We start from the raw sequence: 6,142 nt of genomic DNA on the forward strand, positions 1-6,142 counted from the left end.
CAGCTCCCGTCAATAAAGATAGTGATTGAGTCATTTCCACTGTGTGTCCTGATGGGTGACTGTGCAGTTGTGTGGCTCTTTTCATAAGGTTTCATAGTCCCTCAGGGGTCATAAGATGGCCTTAAAAGTTTGAGCCTGTACCCTTGAAGATCAGCCCCTGAAACAATAGACACCTCTTCTTATCCTAGCAGCAAACTCTCAAAGCAAAAACGTGATTGGCTACAACTAAGTCACATGATGGCCTTCTGGGCCAATCAACAAGGCAGGTCATGGGGGTGATAATTGGTCAATGTCTATCTTTCCAGCCAGCCAGAAGTGAGGCAGTGTGATGGACAATATAATCTGGCCAGTAGGGTAGTCGGAGAGGCGGGCACATGGAAGGAAAGGCCAGATAGCAGCTGTGGTGTGTGGTGTGTGGTGTGTGGTGTGTGGTGTGTGTGTGTGTGTGTGTGTGTAGCTTTCTTCAGTGCATGGTGTGTCGTAGGACATGTGTCCCAAATGTTCTATCAAGCAGGTGTATGCAGTTACAAACACCAGCTAGTGCCTGGGAGTTATCTGGAAGTGTCCGCAGGGGCCGGGGTTTCTCTTCTGCACCCACGATTCCGAACATACCGACATTGGGAGCCCCTGCTGGGGCATGCTGAAGTGCATGCCTATGGGTCCGCATGCATCTGAAAACCTCGACCTTGCAGGGCTGTGTCTCCAGGGTCTGGCAGGGCAGCTATGGCCCTTCCCATGAGTCTCTGGAATGAACACATGAGCGGAGTCATTGGGGCCACAGCCACACATGAGGAATCTGCTTTAGAGCTGTGTTTGGGAACATATGCACCAGGGGCAGGCGAGGGGAACTGAAGGAGCTTGTTTTGGGTTGGGGGTCTAGAACCTGTGATTTGGTCCTGAGCAGAGAAAGAAAGGCAGTGACCGTCAAGCCTGCCTCCGTCCTCTTCAGCCATGGAAGTTGCTGACTTACCTTGATCTTGTCGCTCAGAGATGGTTGCCAGGCAACAGTCCATGGCCACCAGCTTCTGGATTGGGACTTGCATCAGCAACAGCCTGATGCGAGAAGAGCTTGGTGTCTGCAGAGCCTGAGGCTGGAGAGGACAAGGCTATGGATTGATGGGAAACCCCCTCATCCGAAGATGATGGAGGCCGCTGTCCCAAAGGGAGGTGATAACTGGGCTCCATAGAACCTCAGAAGAAAAGTCCTGAGTTGAGGGACCCAGGGCTGTGTTGCAAGGGGGCTCTGAGAGGTGAGCAAAGTGTGGTCCTGACAAAGCCTTCAGTTCTTCCTGCTACTGGTAACCCTCAGGCTCTCGGGGAGTCCACACAAAGTTGTCTGTGTGGGGGGAGATTGCATGACCTAAAAGGCATGAGAGTGGCTGGAGAGATGACTCAGGTTAAGGAGAGGACATGCTTCTTTACCAGAAGCCTGGAAGCCATGGCAGCTCACAGCCACCTGTAACCAGTCCCGGGGATCTGATACCCTCTTCTGGCCTCCAAAGGCATGTGGATCGAACTGACTCTAAGTCGTCCTAAGACCTCCACTTGTGTGCCATAGTACATACACACACACACACACACACACACACACACACACACACACATGCACGCACGCACAGATGGAGATTCAACATTAGGTGTCCTGGGCCTTAGGCTTCACTGTGAACCTACTGTGTAGCATTTTTCATTTTTTTTCACTTCTCCGGACATAGTATACTTAACAGAGAGTTTTCGGAGGGCCAGCCTGCCACTGGGCTGTTATGGAGGGAAGGTGGCTGGGGTCCATGGGCATGGCTCCTGCATCTGGACTTTCCCAGGTGGCCACTTGTGAATGCTACCATTTGGGCGTGGTGGGGAAGGAGAGAACATGTGTGTACTGGGAGAGCATAGTGGGTGGGTGCAGAGGCTGGTGCCAGAGCCTGAGTGTGCCAGACAGAGGGGTTGGTGTGTGTTGAGCCAGCAAGGTCATGGGAGGGAAGGGTAGAGGTGACATCCCATGCTGAGCGGAGGGTAAAGTCATGTGTCCTGGAGAGTCGGCTCCTGTTAGAGTTGGAGGCTGGGTTGTGTCCCTTGCAGCCCCTTAACCTCTGTTTCCTTTCTTCTGGGAGCAAGGTCATAGCAGATGTAAGTGGAGAGGAAGTCATGCTCAACCAGGGTGGACTCAATAGAGTGTGTGTCCCCAGGAAAAGAGCTTTGGACACACACACACAAGGATAACACCGAGGTGTCATCAGGGTGATAGGGTGGGGCGCCACACACCTGTGATCATTGCCGTAAGCTCAAGGTCAGTTTTTATTCCAGAGTGAGACCCTGTCTTAACCCAGCCCCCCACAAAGAGTAGGGGGATACTTCTCTAAGGCAAGGGATACTGAGAGTGCCACCAAACTCCCCAAAACCAGGAGGAGGCTTGGAGCAGACCCATAGTCCCCAGCAGAGCTACCAGACTAATGCCTTGGTCCTGGACTTCTGGACTCCAGAACTGGGTCACAATAAACTTGTGTGCATGCTTCTGTGTGTGTGTGTGCGCATGTATATGTGTGTGTGCATCATATGTATAGGCCAAAGGCCATGTTGTGTGCATGCTTTTGTGTATGTGTGTGTGTGTGTGTCATATGTGTAGGTCAAAGCCATGTTGGGTGTCTTCCCCAATTTCTCCCTGCTTTTTTTAAGGGGGGGGTCAGGGTTTCCTCTGTGTAACAGCCCTGGCTGTCCTGGAACTCACTTGGTAGACCAGGCTGGTCTTGAACTCACAGAGATCTGCCTCTGCCTCCCAAGTGCTGGGATTAAAGGCACGCGCCACCACCACCTGGCTCCTTTTTATCTTTTGAGACAGGGTCTCTCACTGGAGCCCTTGCTAGGGCTGAAGGTACATGTGACCATGAGCTACTTTTTAATGCAGGTCCCCAGGGATCCGAACTCAGGTCCTCACACTTGCAAAGCGGACCCTTTACCAGCTATGCCATCTCTTCAGCCCTTGTTTTTTTTTTCTTTTTCAAGGTAAAGTCTCACTTTGTAGAGCAGTCTGGCCTGGACCCCATGGCAATCCTACCTCAGTTTCCCAAGTGCGGGGATGAGAGGCATGCACCATTATCCCTGCCAACACGATAAGCTTTCATTTCTGAAGCTCCCAGCTGTGGTACTGGTTAAGACCACTGCCCATTTGCCTTATGGTGTTAGTGGCCTCTTCCCTCCCGGGTCCCTAGAAGGTCTGTCAAACCAACCTGTTCATCTTTCATGCAGCGTGTGGTATGTGGACCCTGTTAACCATTTAAGGCTCAACCCAGAGGCTAGATGGGTTGTCTAGGAGCCAAGAAGGGGACAGCAAAGGAGAGTGACAGTGTGTGGACTCAGGCTGCCTGTGGTTAAGTCCCTGCTCATCCATTCACTAGCTGTCTAACCTTGAGCCAGCAGGCTAACCTCTCCTTGCCTCAGTTTCTTCCTCATGGGGTAATTTGTGGTTTAGGTCGTTAAAGAGTTAACATTTGCAGAGCTTAGTCCTTAGGCCAGTGCCTGGTGCCCACAGGGACTGCACAAGCACATCCAGAAGTGTTCTCACAGGACAGGCGTGCAAGACCTTCTCTGGAGGTCTGGGATGTCACAGTTGTTGCCCAATGTCACGATCAGAAAGAAGATTGAGAACAGGGGTCATCTTCCTGCCTCAGCCTCCCCGGTGCTGGGTGGAAACAGTGATGCTGGGAATTGGGGTGCTCTGAGACCACCTGTGCCAGCTGCCTGGTGTCACACTGGGGATTGGGGTGCTCTGAGACCACCTGTGCCAGCTGCCTGGTGGTACACTGGGGATTGGGGTACTCTGAGACTCCCTGTGCCAGCTGCCTGGTGGCACGCAGTGCCCCTGGGAAGTGTATATAGTAGAGGAGATACCCAGGCCACACAGGGCCTCAGTTGCTTCCCAGAGGCCCAGCACCTTAAACCCTGCAGCCTTGGGCAGGCACTCCAGAGTGCTGTAGCATGGAGGTGAATTGTACATGCATATAAACAGCTTTTCCTTTCTCCCTGGCTCCAGGGAATGCCTCATTCTCCTTAGGATCCAGGTACCGGGGATCCTGGCCACATCCTCTGCTACTACCTTGCTGCAGGTGGGGAAACTGAGGCCTGGAGTGGGGGCAGGGTGCTTTAAGCTTTGCAGAGAAGGGACAGAACATCCTCTTTTCAGTCTGGCTTTCTGCTCTAATGGCCAGGAAATGTGTCAATATTTGCTCATGGGAACTGCCGCCCCACCGCCCTTGGTCAACACCTCCGAAGCCGGCTTGGTTTCTCCATCTGTGAGACCATCATGGTTGTATCTGAACTCTGCTAGCCCTCCACAAGGGAGATCTCTGTGGGCCTTTGGCTGTAATAAATCGGCAAACACAATCAAATTTATACGTGAGCTTTAAGTGGCAGGGGTGTTCTTGGCCAAACACCATCAAAGGAACTTCAGAGCCTTCACTTCCCAGCTCAGAGGCCTGTGAGGCAGTCTCGGGCCTCAGTTTCCTCATTCCTGAAGTGCACCCCACAATCCCATTTTACAGGACTATCATAGGACTCCCAATGAGTCCCGCTTAAATCAACTCAGTGTTCCTGTGTCGCCAGGGGGCGCCTCTGGACCTCAGCGCACTCACGTTTCTCTTCGCCCAGATTCGGCTTTATTCGGCCTTTGTCGGATCCCAACCGGCTGGACCCGAATCTGTTCGTTTTGGCTCGGGAAAAATCGACTTTGTTCGGCTCTACTCTGCTTTGCTCGGCTGGACTCGGTTCTGCTCGGCCCTTTTCGGTTCTGCTCGGCTCCTCTCCGGTTTTGGCTTTCTTGTTGAGGGCCCTAGGGATCTTGAAGTCATCTTTTTGCCCACTTTTGGCTGGGCCTGGAGGGTCTAAACTGGGTCGCTCAATAGTTGGGCACCCAGTAAAGCCAATTTGAAGCTGTCCTCACGGGGCTGCCTACTTTCTGAGGTTTGGAGGACCTCAGCTCTCCAACCAGGTTGGATTGGCGGGGTGCTGGCTGCTGGGCCGCACGCTGGCTCTCCCCAGGAGGTGGCGCCCTCCTCTCCAGTAGTTCAACCGCTAACTTGGCAGTGACCTTGAACTCTGAATTGCCAGCGACACAGCTGACTTCTGGAGTCAGCAAATCGTCCTGGCTCTTGGAAGTCAGAAAGGGCGGGAGTAAGCAGAGAAACAGTCTCACACGGTGAGAGTCTGCCCTTGGTGACCTGGTACAAATTTGCTCGTAGAGGCTTATGAAAGAGGATGGAGGGCAACATGAGCCCAGGGGGTATCTACTGGCAGGTGTGCTGAGAAAAGTGAGTGCGTGCCTCAGCATACAGGGCTTAACCGAAGTAGCCTGGAGGAAACACACTTTGACTATTCCCAGACACTCATACAATCCTGGAGTCAAGATCGTCTGGCCCGGGATCATTAAGACTCAGACAAGAGCCAGGTGGTGGTGGTGTATGCCTTTAACCTCTAGCACTCAGGAGGCAGAGTCAGGCAGATCTCTGTGAGTTCGAGGCCAGCCTGGGCTACACAGTGAAATCCTGTCTTGAGAAACAAAACAAACAAAATACTCGGAGAAGGAAGAAAACTTACCCAACGTCTCACAACTTGAGGAAGGACATGAAACAGAGTCTGTCTGTCTGTCTACTCCAGGACTGGAGTGTGGTCTCAAATCTATCTGACCTGCCTGGGACATCCTCATGGCTGATGTCAGTGGCTTGGAGCCACCTCAACTGTTAAGGTGGAGTGAGCAGTGTTGCCCTATAAGTGGGGTGCCGAGCATAGTGGGGTGTCCAGTGCTAGGCACACAGCTGGCCTCCAACAGAACCGTGCCTCCCCCCGCCCTTCTCTCCATTCCATCCATTTTTTCTTTCGTCCATTCTTTCCAGCTTTCTACACCAGAAAACTGAGACTGCCTGGTCCTGTCCCCACCCCCAGGGCTGCTGACTCAGCCCTTTGCTCTGGTGGCTGAAGCTTGGAGGGGGAGCCTCTTTGCAGGACTGGCTCAATGCCCTGGGAATGCTGTTCAGGCAAGGCCACCCAGAGGCCATGCCAGTGTGGGCCTGGTGGTGGTCCCTATATGGCCACCATCCCTCTGTCTGCTTTCTTCTGCCCCCTACCCCCCCCCCCCCCCCCCCCCCCCCCCTCCCCC

At 53.3% G+C, this 6,142-nt stretch overlaps 1 protein-coding gene across 7 annotated transcripts in view; it reads left to right on the forward strand.

The window, feature by feature from the left end:
- The window catches only part of Sstr3 (somatostatin receptor 3), a 10,784-nt gene extending 10,747 nt beyond the window's left edge, over positions 1-37 (forward strand). For all 7 annotated transcript variants that reach the window (XM_050165782.1, XM_050165785.1, XM_050165786.1 and 4 more), the window contains one exon: positions 1-37. This exon is cut by the window's left edge and continues 3,445 nt beyond it. The gene's annotated coding sequence lies outside the window, so the exon portion shown is untranslated.
- The last annotated feature ends 6,105 nt before the right edge of the window (positions 38-6,142 follow it).

This window comes from Alexandromys fortis, unplaced genomic scaffold (genome assembly GCF_014885135.2).
Source record: "Alexandromys fortis isolate MF-2015 unplaced genomic scaffold, M_Fortis_MF-2015_v1.1 scaffold_157, whole genome shotgun sequence".
NCBI classification, from domain to species: domain Eukaryota; kingdom Metazoa; phylum Chordata; class Mammalia; order Rodentia; family Cricetidae; genus Alexandromys; species Alexandromys fortis.